General features: G+C 45.6%; 1 protein-coding gene across 4 annotated transcripts in view; it reads right to left on the reverse strand.

Moving 5' to 3' along the window:
- The window catches only part of TAB3 (TGF-beta activated kinase 1 (MAP3K7) binding protein 3), a 77,049-nt gene extending 56,718 nt beyond the window's left edge, over positions 1 to 20,331 (reverse strand). For 2 of the 4 annotated variants that reach the window (XR_010221443.1, XM_063953469.1), the window contains exon 1: positions 19,942 to 20,328. The gene's annotated coding sequence lies outside the window, so the exon portion shown is untranslated. Of the gene's footprint in view, positions 1 to 19,941 lie in introns of all 4 variants that reach the window. The other 2 variants (XM_063953471.1, XM_063953470.1) reach the window with 2 other exon arrangements.
- Between the last annotated feature and the right edge of the window lie 271 nt (positions 20,332 to 20,602).

A 20,602-nucleotide genomic window follows, 5' to 3' on the forward strand; every position in this document is an offset into this window, starting at 1 on the left:
TATCCCCTCGATGTCCCTGTCCGCACCCTCCTTGTAATTCCCCCCTCAGTGTCCCTGCCCATACACTCCTGTTATTCACTCTGTTTCCCTGCCCATACCCTTCCCATAATTCCCCCTCAGTATCCCTGCCCGCACCTTACCCGTAATTCCCTCTCAGTGTCCCTGCCCGTACCCTCACTGTAATTCCCTCTGTGTCCCTGCCCGCACCCTAACCGTAATTCCCCCTCAGTATCCTTGCCCGTACCCTCCCTGTAATTCCCTCTGTGTTCCTGCCCGCACCCTAGCCGTAATTTCCCCTCAGTATCCTTGCCCGTACCCTCCCTGTAATTCCCTCTCAGTGTCCCTACCCACACCCTAACCATAATTCCCTCTCAGTGTCCCTGCCTGCACACTCCTTGTAATTCCCTCTCAGTGTCCCTGCCCGCACCCTGTCATTTCCCCCCAGTGTCCCTGCCAGCACCATCCTCGTAATTCCCCCTCAGTATCACTGCCTGCACCCTCCCGACAATTCCATCTCAGTGTCCCTGTACGCACCCTCTTTGTAATTCCCCCAGTCTCCATGCCTGCACCTTCCCCATAATTCCGTCTCAGTGTCCCTGCCCGCACCCTCCTCGTAAATCCTCCTCAGTGTCCCTGCCTGCATCCTCCCTGTAATTCTCCCTCAGTGTTCCTAACCTCAGCCTCCCTGTGACTCCCCCCTCAGTGTCCCTGCCCGCACACTCCTGTAATTCCCTCTCAGTGTCTCTTCCCGCACCCTCCCTGTAATTGCCCCTCAGTGTCCTTGACCTCAGCCTCTCTGAAGCCCTTCCCTCTCATTTTCCCTACCCGAACCCTCCCTGTAATTCCGCCTTAGTGTCCCTGACCTCAGCCTCCCTAGGACTCCCCCCTCAGTGTCCCTGCCCACACTCTCCTGTAATTCAACCTCTGTGTCCCTGCCTGTACCCTCCCCATAATTCCCCCTCAGTATTCCTGTCCGCACACTCCTGTAATTCCCCCTCAGTGTCCCTGCCCACACCCTCCCCGTAATTGCCCCTCAGTGTCCCTGACCCTCAGCCTCCCTGTAAGCCCTCCACCTCATTGTCCCTACCACATAGGCAAACACAGGAGGGGGTTTCCGGTTGCCCAGTTCCCCCCCTCCTCTTGGCAAGTGGCTCAAATTATGAAAACAATAGCAATGGTATATAACACGATAACTAGAGCTACCAACACATAATGCAGTTTAAGGGACAGAGCAGAAATGCTGCACATGCCCAGTGCTAGCATCTTCTTCTACCAAGTTTGCTGTGTGAATCCTCAATCAGTACACTGGACAAGAGAGTAGCTACCAGAAGGAAAAGACAGGAGCCTTACCATGAGGTGGGAAAATGTGTGCTTAAAAAGTGCTGGACTGGTTCTATTATGTTTGTAATATTTATTTATTTATTATGGTATGTTTAATATTTTTCCTGACCACTTATTTATATTATTTAAATGTGTGATACAGCCTATACTATAGACCATCTATTGTGTTAAATATTAATATTATATTCCATACAGTATACATTAATGTCCAAGGTCTTTACTAGGTTCTTCTACCGCTCCCCCAGACTCACACAAGTGCTCCAACGTTCCGCAGAGTGGGAGATTGTGTACTGCATTTGGAAGCCCCCCTCTAGAAATCCTGCGTTTGCCACTGTACTCCCTGTAATTCTCCCTCAGTGTCCCTGACCTCAGCCTATCTGTAACTCCTCCCTCTGTGTCTCTGGGGGGGGGGGGGGGGGGGGGGACGGACACAGACCCCTAGATACACCCCTGTGTATAGGTAATGCTTTTTACTCATTTTTGCTCATACAGTACCTAACGGGTTTGAATAAAAATGAGATATATAATTACACTGTGAAAATATTTACTTCTACATGATTTCAGCATGAGAAGAACTAATATGACATTTAAAACTCAGCTCTCTGTTCCGAGATATAGCCCATTTATGATGATGTAGGGGTATTTTGTAAAATACTAGGGAATTTTGGAACCTAGAGAATAAATAGGCTGGTAAACCTGAATACAGGAATGTAGGCCACTATTTTTTTTTTTGTCTGCACATAGCTTGTAACAAAGAAATGATATGAGTGATGTTCCTTATGTACGACGACAACCAATGGCAGATTGCTGGAGACCTGAGGTGATTGGAATACTGCCGTTACCTGTGTGAGTGGGACAGTCAGGCTAGATCTTCATACTACAACAGAAAGTGGATTTTGAATGACCTTTTGCAGCTTAATTGATGATGCTTTTCTAGAAGATTGTTCACAAAAGTGTCCAGCTCTTGTCTGTTACACAAGAAGCCATGCTCAACACCTTTTAAAGGCTACCCAAGCCACTGACTAATTAACCTGGAGGACTCCGTCAAAGTTTCCATCCTTAAGAATTTGGTGAATTTGCCAGACTTTTCTCACTCATTGGGACCAACATGCAAATAAAAAGTTCTCTTAGATAAGGCCACTATTTGAGATGGGTATTTTGGTTGCTGTATGTTATTTCATTTTGTGTACTTATTTGCTATTGATTGAATTGAAACAACTATTATTTATGTTGTATCAAGAAAATATCAGATTATTTTAAAAGTGCTTTTCACAATGACTATGCTACTGAAGTACATACAGAGCAAGAAGTGTAGCTTAAAAATGAGAGCTAATAAAAACGTTCTGACGTCATATTCATTTTTCTTAAAGTCATATTAATAAAGTATGAGTATTTTTATAAAGGAAACAAATTAAAAGTATTCCTTTGTTGTACAGTGTTCAAAAGTTGTCATTTTGTGGGCATAAACATAACAATGCTACCACAGAACCTAACAGTTTACAGGAACCAAACCCCACGTGCTGATAAAAGTTATGCAATTGCATTAATGAAACAGACATATGCCACTGTATTTGAGCAAAGAAAAATGTACAAACTAGATGTAACATAACCAGAGAATTAAGTTGGTGTAATTGTAGAAGAGGAATTTAAGACACACCCAGACTCACATCTAAAAATAGGTCACATTGATTGTTTCAATATCTGGTAAATCTCACATAAAAGTTTGCTGCCCTTCCCACTTGTACACAATATACAAACATACAGTACTTGACAAAAAAAATCACACCTACATTTGCTTCTTCTAAGAAAGTTATTTTTTAGCAAATGTTTGATATATGCAAAGCTTTATATTTATGTGCTTTTCATACACAGCTTTATATTAGAGTTGTTTATTTGCATTGCTCTCAAATGTCATATAGCTTTGCTGGGTTCGCTGATCATTGTACCTATTGTAACTCCAAATGGAATTAATGAAGCAATCGCCAAATGCAAATAGTCACAGACTGGTGCGCCATGACACAATGCAGAATGTTGCATCACAGCAAGATGAGCCTGGCTATATCTGTACAATGTATGGTGCAGAACATTGCAGCCATGATAGCTACACTGCCTGAGCTGCAGTGCTATGGTGAATAAAGCCCGGTGGTTGCAGTGTTTACCGGAGACTATGGCATAGTCATAATTCTCCTCCTACACCAGTATTACCTACAGAAAAAAACATCCAGGACATGCCCAAGAGCCCTCACAGCATCCATGAGCAGTGGTGACGTGAGTGAAGGGATCTTGTACCACCAACTGAAATGCGCTAGTCGACCAAGAGCAGTTTTACTGCAGGTGTGTTCCAGAGGCGAAGGAATAGGGGCTAGGCCTGGCAGACAAGTATGTGGTAAATTGGCCACAAGGGCAATAGTGACCGAACAGCTAACACCGTATCCACCAACCCGGGAGCTTTTTGCCAGCAACTGCTTTTTCCTGGGGGGCACGCATGTCCATGACGCGCATGCGACCCATTCACTAGAATGGGAGTATCTCTGTGCACTCCCGTAGCCTAGCCCCGCTGGGAGTGTACGTATGCGATGGAGCCACACTAGAAGAGTGCAGTTCCATCTGTATCGTTAATATCTTTCAGTGTGTAGTTATCAACAATGAGCGTCCCCACAGTCGTTCATCTATGGTCTATCATTGTTTATTCATGCAAGCCAATTTGGACGATATTGATGCTTGCAATGTCAAATTGTTCAAACAAATCGCTCAGTGTGTATGCAAAAAATCGTTAATTGATTAGATCACAGGTTCTCAAAGTCGGTCCTCAGGACCCCACACGGTGCATGTTTTGCAGGTTTCCTCACAGAATCACAAGTGACATAATTAGCTCCACCTGTGGACCTTTTAAAAAGTGTCAGTGGTTAATTAATACACCTGTGCATCTGCTGGGTTACCTGCAAAACATGCACTGTGTGGGGTCCTGAGGACCGAGTTTGAGAACCACTGGATTAGATCGTTCATGGCCCAGTGTGTAGGGCCCTTAAGGATGATCTTTCACAGATAGATTTCAAGTAATGGAGGAAATACACCCCCACCCCAGCTCATCGCATGTGGCCAAGCCAGGTAAATGGTTAATAAAACACATTTCAACATATTAGCTTGAATGGACAATTAAGGCTAAGTATACATGGGAGGTTTTCAGGGTCTGCAATTCATTCTTCAGATGCCAGTGAAATTGTAGGAGCTCAGTGCTTTTGTAAAACTGCAATGCTCCCAAACAGGAGTGGCTATAGAATTAATAGACTTTATTTTGATGTCCATACACATACATTGCAAAATTAAATATATCAGTATAGGTTATAGGTTTCAGTAAATAATAAGATTTTAAACCTACCGGTAAATCTATTTCTAATAGTCCGTAGAGGATGCTGGGGACTCCGTAAGGACCATGGGGTATAGATGGGCTCCGCAGGAGACATAGGCACCTATAAAGAACTTTTAGTATGGGTGTGCACTGGCTCCTCCCTCTATGCCCCTCCTCCAGACCCCAGCTAGAGAACTGTACCCAGAGGAGATGGACAATACGAGGAAAGGATTTTGTAAATCTAAGGGCAAGATTCATACCAGCCCACACCATCCACACCATATAACCTGGAATACACATAACCAGTTAACAGTATGAACAAACAACAGCAACGGGTCCAAGACCGATTCCAACTGCAACATAACCCTTATGTAAGCAATAACCCTATACAAGTCTTGCAGATTTTCCGCACTGGGACGGGCGCCCAGCATCCTCTACGTACTAGGAGAAATAGATTTACCGGTAGGTTTAAAATCTTATTTTCTCTTACGTCCTAGAGGATGCTGGGGACTCCGTAAGGACCATGGGGTTCATACCAAAGCTCCCAATCGGGCGGGAGAGTGCGGATGACTCTGCAACACCAACTGAGCAAATGCTAGGTCCTCATCAGCCAGGGTATCAAACTTGTAGAATTTAGCAAAAGTGTTTGACCCCGACCAAGTTGCTGCTCGGCAAAGCTGTAATGCCGAGACGCCTCGGGCAGCCGCCCAAGAAAAGCCCACCTTCCTAGTGGAATGGGCCTTTACTGAATGTGGTAACGGCAATCCAGCCGTAACATACGCCTGCTGAATCGTGTTACAGATCCAGCGAGCAATAGTCTGCTTTGAAGCAGGCGCGCCAATCTTGTTGGCTGCAAACAGAACAAACAGAGCCTCTGTTTTCCTAATTCTAGCCGTCCTGGCTACATAAATCTTTAAGGCCCTGACTACATCCAGGGACCTGGAATCCTCCAAGTCACTCGTAGCCACAGGCACCACAATAGGTTGGTTTATATGGAATGAAGAAACCACCTTAGGTAAAAATTGAGGACGAGTCCTCAATTCCGCTCTATCAACATGAAAAATCAAGTAGGGGCTCTTGTGAGACAAGGCCGCTAATTCTGACACCCGCCTTGCAGATGCCAAGGCCAATAACATGACCACCTTCCAGGTGAAAAATTTCAACTCAACCGTGTTAAGGGGTTCAAACCACTTTGATTTTAGGAACTGCAACACCACATTCAGGTCCCATGGTGCCACTGGGGGCAGAAAAGGAGGCTGGATGTGTAGCACTCCCTTTACAAAAGTCTGGACTTCTGGAAGAGAAGCCAATTCCTTCTGAAAGAATATCGACAGAGCCGAAAGCTGTACCTTAACAGAGCCTAATTTTAGGCCCATATCCACTCCTGTCTGTAGGAAGTGGAGAAAACGACCCAAATAGAAATCTTCCGTAGTAGCATTCTTGGTTTCACACCAACAGACATATTTCCGCCAGATACGGTGATAATGTTTTGCCGTCACCTCCTTCCTAGCCTTTATTAGAGTAGGTATGACCTCTTCCGGAATACCCTTCTCAGCTAGGATCTGGCGTTCAACCGCCATCCTGTCAAACGTAACCGCGGTAAGTCTTGGAACATGCAGGGCCCCTGCTGCAACAAGTCCTCCCTTAGAGGAAGAGGCCAAGGATCTTCTGTGAGCATCTCCTGAAGATCCGAGTACCAGGCCCTTCGAGGCCAGTCTGGAACAATGAGTATTGTCTGTACTCTTTTTCACCTTATGATCCTCAACACCCTTGTGATGAGAGGAAGAGGAGGAAACACGTAGACCGATTGGAACACCCATGGCGTTTACCAGAGCGTCTACTGCTATTGACTGAGGGTCCCGGGACCTGGCACAATACCTCCGAAGCTTCTTGTTGAGGCGTGACGCCATCATGTCTATTTGAGGAACTCCCCAAAGACCCGTTATCTCTGCAAAGACTTCTCGATGAAGTCCCCACTCTCCTGGATGGAGATCGTGTCTGCTGAGGAAGTCTGCCTCCCAGTTGTCCACACCCGGAATGAAGACAGCTGACAGAGCGCTTACGTGATTTTCCGCCCAGAGAAGAATCCTGGTGGCTTCTGCCATCGCGACTCTGCTCCTTGTCCCGCCTTGGCGGTTCACATGAGCCACTGCTATGACATTGTCCGATTGAATCAGCACCGATAGGTTTCGAAGAAGACTCTCCGCTTGTCGAAGGCCATGGTATATGGCCCTTAATTCCAACACGTTGATGTGCAGGCAGGACTCCTGGCTTGTCCATAGTCCTTGAAAATGTCTTCCTTGGGTGACTGCTCCCCATCCTCGGAGGCTCACGTCCGTGGTTACCAGAACCCAGTCCTGAATGCCGAATCTGCGACCCTCTAGGAGGTGAGCACTTTGCAGCCACCATAGAAGAGACACCCTGGCCCCGGGGGACAGTGTTATCTTTTGATGTAATTGTAGATGGGACCCGGACCATTTGTCCAGAAGGTCCCATTGAAACGTCCTCGCATGGAACCTGCCGAAGGGGATGGCCTCGTAGGCTGCCACCATTTTCCCCAGAACACGAGTGCATTGATGAACTGACACTCTTTTTGGCTTTAGCAGGTCTCTGACCATGTTCTGGAGGTCCTGGGCTTTTTCCAACGCGAGAAAAACCTTCTTTTGTTCCGTGTCCAGTATCATACCTAGGAACGCTAGTCGAGTTGTTGGAACCAACTGTGACTTCGGTAGATTGAGAATCCAACTGTGTTGCTGGAGTACTCTCAGAGAGAGTGACACGTTTCTCAGCAATTGCCCTTTTGATCTCGCCTTTATCAGGAGATCGTCCAAGTATGGGATAATTGTGACTTCTTGCTTGCGCAGGACCACCATCATTTCCGCCATTATCTTGGTGAAAATCCTCGGGGCCGTGGAAAGCCCAAACGGCAACGTTTGAAACTGGTAATGACAATCCTGTACAGCGAATCTCAGGTACTCCTGATGAGAGGGATATATGGGGACATGAAGGTAAGCATCCTTTATGTCCAGTGACACCATAAAATCCCGCCCCTCCAGGCTGGCTATTACCGCTCGGAGCGATTCCATCTTGAATTTGAATCTTTTCAAGTACAGGTTTAGGGATTTTAGATTTAAAATGGGTCTGACCGAACCATCCGTCTTCGGGACCACTAAGAGGGTCGAATAGTACCCTTTTCCCTGTTGGTTCAGGGGAACCCTGATAATTACTTGCTGTTGACACAGCGTTTGAATTGCAGCTAACACTACATCCCGCTCTGGGGTAGAAGTTGGTAAGGCCGACTTGAAAAATCGGCGTGGGGGCACCTCTTTGAATTCCAGTTTGTAGCCTTGGGAAACTATTTCCAACGCCCAAGGATTCACGTCTGACCTGACCCAGACCTGGCTGAAGAGTCGAAGGCGTGCCCCCACTGGTGCGGACTCCCGCAGGGGAGCCCCAGCGTCATGCAGTGGGTTTTGTAGAAGCCGGGGAGGACTTCTGTTCCTGGGCACCAGCCGAAGCAGGTGTTCTCTTTCCTCTACCCTTACCTCTGGCAAGGAAGGAGGATCCCCGACCTCTTCTGGACTTTTGCGACTGAAAGGACTGCATGTGATATTGTGGAGTTTTCTTTTGCTGTTGGGGAATAAAAGGTAAAAAGGTAGATTTACCCGCGGTAGCTGTGGAAACCAGGTCCGCGAGCCCATCCCCAAACAACACGTCACCCTTATAGGGTAAAACCTCGATATGCTTTTTAGAATATGCATCACCCGTCCATTGGCGGGTCCATAAGGATCGTCTCGCTGAAAAAGCCATGGCATTGGCTCTGGAACCCAGCAACCCAATGTCCCTTTGAGCGTCTCTCATATATAAGACTGTGTCTTTAATATGGGCTAGAGTTAACAAAATAGCATCCCTATCTAGGGTATCAAGGTCAGCCGACAGGGTATCTGTCCAAGCTGCAACTGCGCTACATACCCATGCCGACGCAATTGCCGGTCTGAGCAAAGCACCAGTATGTGAATAAATAGACTTTAATGTAGTCTCCTGCCTGCGGTCCGCAGGGTCCTTGAGGGCCCCTGTGTCTGGAGACGGCAGCGCCACTTTCTTGGACAGGCGTGTTAAAGTCGTGTCCACAGTGGGAGTGGATTCCCAACGTACCCTGTCCTGTGTAGGGAAAGGGTATGCGCCATATTAATTATTTTGGGAATCTGCAGCCTCTTATCTGGAGTCTCCCAAGCTTTTTCAAATAACTCGTTAAGTTCATGAGATGGGGGAAAGTTTATTATCGGTTTCTTTCCCTTAAACATGTGTACCCTCGTGTCTGGAACAGAGGGTTCATCAGCAATATGCAACACATCTCTTATTGCAATAATCATACACTGAATACTCTGTCAACTTAGGGTGCAATCTAGCTTCATCATAGTCGACACTGGAATCAGAGTCCGTGTCAGTATCTGTGTCCACAATTAGTGACAAGGGACGCTTTTGAGACCCCGACGGGCCCTGTGAGTCGGTCCAATCCGAGGATTGACCCCCTGATGCCTCCCTGGATTCAGCTTTATCTAGCCTCTTATGTAAAGATGCCACACTTGCATTCAACATATGCCACATGTCAATCCATTCCTGAGTCGGCACTACCGACAGGGACACACCACTCATCTGCTCCACCTCCTCCTTGGAGAAGCCTTCCGCTTCAGACATGCCGACACACACGTACAGACACCCCACACACACAGGGATATACCTATAAGGGGACAAATCCCCAACCAGGCCCTTAGGAGAGACAGAGAGAGAGAGTATGCCAGCACACACCCAGCGCCAAACTGACACTGGGAAATCCAGACAGCGCTTTTATATTATTATATAATGCCAATCTTCCCACTCAACTGCGCTCCAATGTGCCCCCCTCCTCTTTTTCAGCCCTCTGAAGTGTTCAGCAGGGGAGAGTCCGGGGAGCCAGCGTTCTCTGCAGCCTCTGTGGAGAAAATGGCGCTGGTTAGTGCTGAGGGATCAAGCTCCGCCCCCTCCAGCGGCGGGCTTCGGTCCCTCTTCAATTTTAATAAAATGGCGGGGGATCATCTATTTGCTGCCTCCGCAGCCTAATGTGACCTTTTTTTGCCCAAAAACGAGGTTTATTGCTGCCCAGGGCGCCCCCCCCTGCGCCCTGCACCCATCAGTGCTTTCTGTGTGTCTGTGTGTGGGAGCAATGGCGCGCAGCTTACCGCTGCACGCTTTACCTCATGAAGATCTGAAGTCTTCTGCCGCCTTTGACGTCTTCTTGCTTCTCATACTCACCCGGCTTCTATCTTCCGGCTCTGTGAGGAGGACGGCGGCGCGGCTCCGGGACGAACCCCAGGGTGAGACCTGTGTTTCGACTCCCTCTGGAGCTAATGGTGTCCAGTAGCCTAAGAAGCAGAGCCTATCATTTAAGTAGGTCTGCTCCTCTCCCCTCAGTCCCACGATGCAGGGAGCCTGTTGCTAGCAGTGCTCCCTGAAAATAAAAAACCTAACAAAATTCTTTTTTCCACAGAAAACTCAGGAGAGCTCTCTGCAGTGCACCCTTCTCCTCTGGGCACAGGTTCTAACTGGGGTCTGGAGGAGGGGCATAGAGGGAGGAGCCAGTGCACACCCATACTAAAAGTTCTTTATAGGTGCCCATGTCTCCTGCGGAGCCCGTCTATACCCCATGGTCCTTACGGAGTCCCCAGCATCCTCTAGGACGTAAGAGAAAGAGCATTTAGTTGACATTCAAAGTATTAACAATGTAATGTCAAATGGTTCTCAAAATCAATATTCAGAATGTTGACATTATACATGTTTCCAATAGGAGTGTAGTAGTGTTCACGATAGGCTAAGATAGTAAGGCGGACATTCTCACCATCTACAGGTTGAACATGTCAACATTATGTCAGTGTCGACAAAGAATGTCGACTTTTGGACTCGGATGACATTTACAATGTAACAGATATCTCACCCCAGTATAGTTCACAAAGTTGATGCCAACAGGAATGAAGTCTAAAGCTGGGTACATACTATACAATACACTGTATGATGTTGTGATCCGTGACAGATGACAACAACCATTGTATAGCGTGTACCCGCAAGGGGTTTCGTTGCGCTCCCCCCCCCCCGGCATTCTAATCCCCGGGATCCCAGTGTCGGTATGGTGATTGGCGGGATCCCAAGTGCCAGTCACCATACCCAACCTGTACGCACTACACACAGAAGCTATCAGCAATCTTCCCAATTCCACTTAAGCCCAGAAGGAGCGATACTGAGCGTACAAACTGTGCACTCTTGCCAACGTCCAAACAATACATCATATCAATTACGACTTATCTAGTTGACCGTACACACTACACTATGTGCACCAAATTACATACAATATCATCTGATTGACTGTACAGCACGGCCAACCAGATAATGGTGTATGCAACCCGCGGAAGCACACAGTTGTGCATACACACTACAAGATGTAGATGATTTGTCATTACGAATCAGCAAATCATCCCGATATCACTCCAGTGTGTATTGGGCATGAGTTGTTACATGAAGCAAGTAATGATATATTGTATCGATATACGGCGGGCCGCGTAGTATGTACGGCTATGTGATATACTGTAACATTGCATCGCCGCACCGTTGTTCAGAAGTATGTACCCACCTTGATGGTGACTACTATAGAGTCAGTGTTCGCAAAAATGCACTATAGCGTGTATTTTACGTGCTATAAGCATGAAGGGACTCAGTTTGCAAAAATTATCTGGTCCCACAGGACGCGCAATGCACCGCAACCAATCCTTCCAAACCCTGTGCAGCTGCCTTGTCTCTATTAGTGTGAGACCACCCTCCCCTTCACGTCACTGTCAGGTTGGACAGGCCAGCCATAGACAGATGAGGGGGGGAGTGGAGCATGGATGGGGGCGCCGTCTCCCCTCCCACACAGCCGCATCCGACACAGCAGAGAGCCGCAGCCGAAACAAGTGCGGCCATAACACAGCGGTGATTACCTGTGTGGTGGATGGCCACATGTCAGGCACTGTTGTTACGGAGCTCCGGCCGTGCAGCAGAGGAGACGCGAGCAGAGCGAGCTCTGTGCCCGGCTAATGCTTTAACCCTGAACACAAAGAACACCCGCCTGGGCATGGACACCCTGCCATTCCAAGTGCCATCAGACCTGGTAACATAGGAAAGAGACCACCGGGGATGGGCAGCTTGTGTAGTGTGTGTGTGTGTGTGTGTGTGTGTGTGTGTGTGTGTGTGTGTATGTGTGTGTGTGTGTGTATGTGTGTATGTATGTATGCGTATACAAATGTGTGTCTATGTTTAAGAAATGTGTGTGTGAGATGCCTCACTTATGACCTGGTATATACCTGGCAGGAATATATCCCATGTACTTCTATATAATATACACCCCCCCCTGTTTAATGTAACTACAAAGTTCCTGGACAGGGCAGTCACATACACGATATATAGAGATATAGATATATATATAGATATATAGATATATATATATATATTTTCTATAGACAAGATATAGAATGCGGCACTCAGGAAAAGAATAATTCGTAGACAAAATTCGTATCTATGATTTATTCTTTTCCTGAGTGCCGCATTCTATATCTTGTCTACATCTACCTCTATGAGGGCACCGGGAGCAGCTATTTATCAGAACAGGAGTGCAGGTCCCACGAATGAATGAATGAATGAATGAATGAATGAATGAATGTATGTATGTATGTATGTATGTATGTATGTATGTATGTATGTATGTAGGTAGGTAGGTAGGTAGGTAGGTAGGTAGGTAGGTAGGTAGGTAGGTAGGTAGGTAGGTAGGTAGGTAGGTAGGTAGATAGATAGATAGATAGATAGATAGATAGATAGATAGATAGATAGATAGATAGATAGATAGATAGATAGATAGATAGATATGCATGTGACTGACCTGCCCAGAATCTTTGTAGTGACATTACACGAGGGATGTGTAATATAATGTTTAATCATATCCAAAACAGTGCGGCACTCCTGGCTATAGAAAAATTACACTTGACTCCATGGTAATCTATATCAGCGTTTCAATCAATTGATATCCGTTACCACTGTGTCAAGTGTCGTTTTCCTATAGCCGGGAGTGCTGCACTGTTTTGGATATGCTGCAGTTTGTAGAGGCAACAGGCATAGTTTTTCTGTGTTATGGAGTGCCAGACCATATGCTACTTTATTTTATATAAAGGCCCGTTGGCCTTTTAACGTTGTTTCAATAAAACCATAGCTTCACTTTTTTCCCCAAGACTGGAGGAGAGCCGCCTGTTCCTTCCATTGGGGGACACCTGCATTTGTATCCTTTGGGAAGGCACCCCGAGAGCTTTACCCCATATCCTGGAGAGTGTGTGTGTGTGTGTGTGTGTGTGTGTGTAAACCTAACCCCCCCTCCTTGCCCCCAGCACTGCCCCAACTGTTTATCCCCTCCCTACTCCTATTACTGCCCCCAGTATTGCCTGCCCCTACCTCCCACCTTTCCCCCAGTACTGCCCAAACTTCTATTACCGCCTCCAAACTCCCAGTACTGCTTGTACCTAACCCCCTCCTTGCCTGCCCTCACACCCCATAATATGTGATGGGACCCAGAAATAGTGGAGTAGTACCCCAATTTTTTGAAGTGAGAGGTCCCTGGGACCCACACGTTTTTTTGCTCAGCACGATCACTGTAGAATCCAGAAATATTTAAACAAACCCAATAAAAAGACGTGATAGTTGGCTGACTGCCAAGCTGTATTATAATGATAGAACAAATGAGATAGATGTGAGAGCTCTGACTAGGATATATTACTATGTAACTAATACATTAAGAAATGCTTATTTTTCTTTCAGAGCACAGCAGAAAAGTTAATATTTGCAAATGTTCTTATCTATTGATGCATATGGATTGGAAAAAAACAAGTGTAGACCAATGTAAAAGGGAGACACTTACAATTATTTATAGCATGAGTAACCAACATATTACTAAATAGCTTTCCATTTAAAATGAAAAAAACATATAAAACAGAAACTATCAAAAACATAAACTCATAAATGGATACCTTTATTCAACAGAAAATAACAATTACTTTTGACAATTCCTAAAAACTTCCAGGGACCTTGCCATTTCTCAGACTTGTTACATACTGTATGCAACACTTAACATGTAGGTATAAAGGGGTGTACTACGATATACCGGCGCTGGAGATCCCGGTGGCCAGCATACCAGCGCCAGGATACAGACCGCTGGAATGCCGGCAGCGGGACGAGCGCAAAAGAGACCCTAGCGGGCTCGTTGCACTCGCCACGCTGTGGGCATAGTGGCGTGTGTACGCTATTTATTCTCTATCCAGGGGTGTCGTGGACACCCCAAGAGGGAGAATATAGTTGTCGGGGATCACGGCGCCGGTATGCAGAGCGCCGGGATATCAAGTGCCTCCCGGTATAAAGTACTACTGTGATATTTTCATACACATAGCCCACTGCCTCACACCCCACAAACACTATGGGCAATATTCAATTAGCAGTGTTAATTTACCGCAAAAGGAAAAGGTGTGGTAGCCTCGGGCCTAAACACCCGGAGCTATTTAATTGCCCCTTTTCCCTATGCAGTATATTACTCGATACTGTGCATTAACTCATAGAATCCTATGCGTTAACAGGTTTGCGGCACCCGCGATCAGGGCATGTAATGCGTATTTATGTTCGCGCCTTCTAAGGCTCAAAATGAAATCTGTGTTAACTGCAGCCTGATTGAGGGCTTTAACTGTTTACCCCCAGGGAACAATTAGCTGAATTGACTGCAGCTAATTGAATCTGGCCCTATAAACCTACATTAAGGGGCAGAATGGATGTGCCAAGAGGTAGTCAAATTCTATGTTGCTATGCATTTACTTTCACATATCATTCAAGCAATTGCACATAAAAATATTAAATAGCTAACATTTTGCCTTGCACGAAGAGAGTTATATTTCATGTTGGTGTATTACATTTAAATATACTAACAGTAACCTCACACTAACATATTTTAGACATGATGTCCTGATAACTTTACCCCATTTCAAACATGCTGTATCCAGGTGACTTTCAGACACTAATTTCCTGAAGCAACCAACAAAGTTACCTGAAGAGATCCACTATGATTTCAGTAATCATTACATGCACTTGGTATCCGTTTGGATGGTCGACAGTCATTAGGTCGACATTGACACATGACAGGTCAACACATAAAAAGGTCAACATGGCTTTTTTTTTTTTTTTTAAATTAGATTTTAAAATTTTTCCTACTTTACCATCCACCTGTACTACGATTGGGAATAGTAACCTTACCCACAGTATGGCGAGCGAAGCGAGCCATGCAAGGGGACGCGGTACAGTAATTGGGGTTCCTGGTCATGTTACGGAAAAAATGACACCAAAAACAGTTCAAAAATCCATGTCAACCTTTTCATGTGTCAACCATGTGTCCATGTCCATTTTTTGTACACACATCATCATACCACCAATGAAATCAGGCCAGATAACTGCAATAATAAATCGGGAGCACTTGTATGTACCATGTGAACGGGGTCACGCTGCAGGCTCGGTGTTTCTGCACAGGCCGCATAATTTAAACGACTTACTGATCATATATGAATTTATAATAAGTATAAAAAAAACGTAAATGACACTTATTTTACAGTTCTAAGCATATGGTCTACACATCAAATGCACTGTAATTTGTGTGGCCTCTCTGTCTCAATTTGAAGGGACCAATATAATTAGAAATGAGTCAGACTAATAAATCTACGTTTGCACAGTTGGGTGAAATTGACCCCAGCATTTAAATGTCTAGAATAAATCATGCAAGAACAGCAAATAACAATGGCCCTCATTCCGAGTTGTTCGCTCGTTCTTTTTCATCGCATCGCAGTGAAAATCCGCTTAGTACGCACGCGCAAAGTTCGCACTGCGACTGCGCCAAGTAACTTTACTATGAAGAAAGTATTTTTACTCACGGCTTTTTCTTCGCTCCGGCGATCGTAATGTGATTGACAGGAAATGGGTGTTACTGGGCGGAAACACGGCGTTTCAGGGGCGTGTGGCTGAAAACGCTACCGTTTCCGGAAAAAACGCAGGAGTGGCCGGAGAAACGGTGGGAGTGCCTGGGCGAACGCTGGGTGTGTTTGTGACGTCAACCAGGAACGACAAGCACTGAACTGATCGCACAGGCAGAGTAAGTCTGGAGCTACTCTGAAACTGCTAAGTAGTTAGTAATCGCAATATTGCGAATACATCGGTCGCAATTTTAAGAAGCTAAGATTCACTCCCAGTAGGCGGCGGCTTAGCGTGTGTAACTCTGCTAAATTCGCCTTGCGACCGATCAACTCGGAATGAGGGCCAATGGCCATTACTCGATTCACCTCTCCCTCAGAATACCATCCAGCAACTGCAGAAGACACCAAGAACCTAAAATACCTAGAAGCACACACTTAAAATTCATCAGAGTTTGTCAGAGCGTCTAATGCAAGCATTTGCAAGTCATAACTATGGTCAATGAACCTGGCTTCCAAGCATTTGTATTTGTTCCAACAAATACTACACTACATGCTACTTGGACAAACTCTTTAAACAGTAAAAACAAACTAAAATAAAATTATGGCACATCAAAGCATAGTTAGTACTCTGCTACTGAACATATGGAGTACAACTAGCTTATCTTTATCAATACTGCATTTTAAACAAAGTATAGAGCAGCGGTTCACAAACTTTTTTAAATTACAGCGCCTAGAGTATCAGAATTTTTTTTACGGCACCCCTAGCCGAAATATTCTTATTGAAATTTTTTTGAAATAAATTAAGTAAATTATGTTTATATGTCATTCTAAGGTTCAGCTGTGTACTGAGGCACAAGATTTGCTTCTGTTTGTTCACATATTGGAAGTCACCAGCTCTGGTTCTGCCTACTACACTGACCGTGAATAATATGAATTGGTGCTGGTCCACCAATCCACCACACCTCTGCAAGAGTCCTGAGGCACCCCAGGGTGCACCAGCACACAATGGGGCAGAAGTAAGAACGCCAACTCCCGCTGTTACCGAATCACTGCTATGTACGATGCGGTTCACAGCGGGAGTTTAAGGCAATCGTCGGGCATGCTAATATGGACGAGATTGTCCATATTGGCCTGCAGGTATGAACGAACCGGCACCAAAGACAAACGGGCACGGTACCGCGCATCGTTCATCGGTGGTGCATACACACTGAACGATAGGAGCGTGTTCTCGTTCATTAATGAACGAGAATGTTCATATCGTTCAGTAAAATCTTTAAGTGTGTAGGGACTATAAAAGAACAAAAGTTAACAATCAAATAATAACCGTCACTACTTCAGCATATACAAGAATAAATGTTGGAAACAAAATAGGCAAGAGACAGCACAAAGAAAGCAAAGAGCACATTCCCCTCTCTGGTTTTATCTGATGCTTTCACAACTTAACTGTAAAGTGCACAAACACTAGGTAAAAAAGAGTCAATAGTGCCAGTCGCACCAGAGCTCAAAAGTTATGGAATGCAGCGCAATCTATTTTTCATGCATTAACGTGGATTACCCATATTATAGCTTTTATTTCTAAAACTGGAGCACATTAAAGCCCCATTAATAAACACAGGCTGCACTGGTATAACCGCAGAACATGAAAAGCATGTTAGTTTTCATGGGGTTTCTTTAGCCATTTTTGATATATGTGAAGGATTCCTGGGGGTATATTTACGGGTGTGGATCATTAGATCGACAGTGTCTAGGTCGACAATGTTTAGGTCGACCACTATAGGTCGACAGGGTTGGAAGGTCAACAGGGTTGGAAGGTCAACAGATCAAAAAGTCGACATGAGGTTTTTTGGGTGTCGTTTTCTTCGTAGAGTGACCGGGAACCTCAATTAGTGCACTGTGTCCCCTCGCATGGCGAGCGAAGGTGCCTCGCTCTGCTACCGCTTCACTCGGCACAGATTACCGTTCAAATCGTAGTCCACGTGGATCGTTAAGTATGAAAAAGTTCAAAAAAAAGAAAAAAAAATTGAAAAACTCAGCACATGTCGATCTAGAAACCCTGTCAACCTTCCAACCCTGTCCACCTAGTGACTGTCGACCTAAACATTGTCGATCTTCAGACCAGATCCCATATTTACTAAAGTGCAGGTGTTTTAGAAGTGGAGATGTTGCCCATAGCAACCAAACTGATTCTACTTATTTATCTAGCAACTTCTATAAGATAAATTAGAATCTGTTTGGTTGCTACAGACAACATCTCCACTTCTGACAAAACACACACTTTAGTAAATACACCCCCTGGTGTGTGGCCATGTCTATATTGTAGTTAACACAGTATGAGCTTCCTAATGTTAAATAATTAGCACTTCTCTTTACTGTAAAATTATACCCAATTGGCTTGTAATGGAAATGACAGATTAATGTTTACAAAATAAACTGTCATTTGTAATGTCTTTGGGATTTAATTGCAATCTCATTAAATTGTACATTACTTATCTACAGCAATCTTTAACAGGGGCATTCTTCTTTTAGGCGCTAAGCACCTAAACCCAACTTAAGTAATGGGCACGAGCATGAAAAGACCCGTTTCGGCACCCAAATGGGTCTCTTTACGTACATTTCAGCTCGCTACTCCCGGTATGCCATAGGGGGCGGAAATTTGAATCTCGACCTTTATCCGTCTCCACTTTATCTCTTGTTAAAGCTTAATACATGTGGGCCTTAGTCTATAAATTCTCCATACCAGATGACAACTTCCTGATGAACATGTGCTAGATTGTATATACCAAGTATATAAATTCAGGCACTATAGCGAGTGCTTTTCCAGCTGCTGTATGGTGGGACATAGTCAGTCTCCCAATAGGTAATGAACAGAAAAAGAGAATTACAGCGCTATAGATAAAATTAATAAATCACAATTTAATAGTGCATATACCCACTATTCCATTGATCAATTTTAGCTTGTTTTTAATATCCATGTGTTAATGATTTATATGCACTATTAAATTGTGATTTATTCATTTTATCTATAGCGCTGTAATTCTCTTTTCCTGATAAACATGCTCATTATTTCTTGCCAGGTAGCCATCAAAAAATATTGTGTATTGTGGGGCAAGGCGTAGCCAGAACTTTGTGGGCCCCATATCAACATTTTGAAGGGGCCCTGTCCCAATGGTAGACACCTGTTCACAGCAGTTGTTAATGTTATGCCCCATAGTAGTTCCCCAGTTTACTTTATGAAGCACATTAGTGCTCTAGTTCACGTTATGTCACATTGTATGTCTGCCAGTACACATAAAGCAACACAGTGCCCCCAATTCACATTATGACATACAGTGCACACAGTTCATAGTATGCCTATATGATGTAACATAATGGCCGCCAGTTTATTTATACCACATAACAATGAGCAGGTCCAGAGGCTTAGCTAGGTGTATTGCAGGCAAAAGTTTGAAAGGGCCCCCATGTATCACCCAAATATATATACTGTAACTTGGCAGGGAAGATGGGCCCCTATCAGCTCTGGGCCCCATAGCAGCTGCACTGCCTGCACCTATGGAAGCTACGCCCTTGTTGTGGGGATAACATTAAAGAGGATGTGCATGTAAGGTGACATCCAGTGATAACATGTATTCCTACAAGTTAGGTCTGAGTGTGACAGCACTCCATCTAATCAGCTGTTTATCGTTTTTATTTTCGGGGGGGGGGGGGGGGGGGGGTTCGGAGTGCTCCCCTTTTTGCTCATCTATGATTGCCACAGTATCACTGAACATTAGATGTCTTTCTAACCATTTGCTAATGAACTGATCCATGACTCCACAGTGCTCTTTCCTTACAGTAAGGTGTTAAGGCTAGAATGGGAGAACATAGGGACAATATGATATGAGCCTGCGTTACTGGAGTTCTTTAGGTTTTAAACGTCACGATTACTAGACAGTTTCTACATCTAGGATGTGAGTACCGTCTACGTGTAATACGTGGGACATCATGGACAAGCACAGACAATGCATGAGGTGACACAGCCACCATCTGTATGCCAGACACACTGCGTGGCACTGTCACCTGCTCACACAGCCCATCTCCCTCTGTCCCTGGGGTTGTGTGTCTGTCTGCCTCCCACATCTGCCCCCTCCCCCACAGTTATTGCCCCCTCCCCGTACTGTCACACTGTGCAGCGGCAGCCATAGCAAACTGTTAGGGGCATACCTGCGGAAGAATAAACCCGGCCGCTGCGCTCACTGATCTGCCATGTCAAAGTCCAAGTGGTCTTCGGTATCCGAGTAACAGCGTCTAGCGGGCTGTCACTTGCCCATGCCAGGGAGGGGGCGGCTGGAGCGCAGCACCGTGCACCGGCTGCACAGCAGCACGATACCGATTTGGACCCCGTGTGACGTTGGTCGCCGGGCCGCTATACTGCGGGGTCAGGAGATGGCAAAAGCCCCTGTGGGAATGGGCTGCGGACCCGATGCACACAGACCCCGCTCACTTCCTGGATCCGGTCCCGTGATCCCGTGACGCAACCGGTCTCGAGGCGACTGGGTGTGAGCGAGTGACACGCGCCTGGTATCGCGAGAAGTTGTTCTTTCGCTTCCCCGCCCTCCCCATGTAACTGACAGTACAGCACTTGAGCTGCGAAGTACTGTGTATGCAATTCAAGTATACAGCTTTAAAGCACATGTTCAGTACTGTGCTCTCTGATGGGCTGTTGTTGGTGGTCATTCCGAGTTGTTCGCTAGCAGAAATTGTTCGCTGCGCAGCGATGAAGCAAAAAACCAGCACTTCTGCGTATGCTGCGCAATGCGCACCCACAACGTACTTTCACAACAGCCGATGCAGTTTTACACAAGGTCTAGCGAAGCTTTTCTGT

This window comes from Pseudophryne corroboree, chromosome 2 (assembly GCF_028390025.1).
Source record: "Pseudophryne corroboree isolate aPseCor3 chromosome 2, aPseCor3.hap2, whole genome shotgun sequence".
NCBI lineage: Eukaryota > Metazoa > Chordata > Amphibia > Anura > Myobatrachidae > Pseudophryne > Pseudophryne corroboree.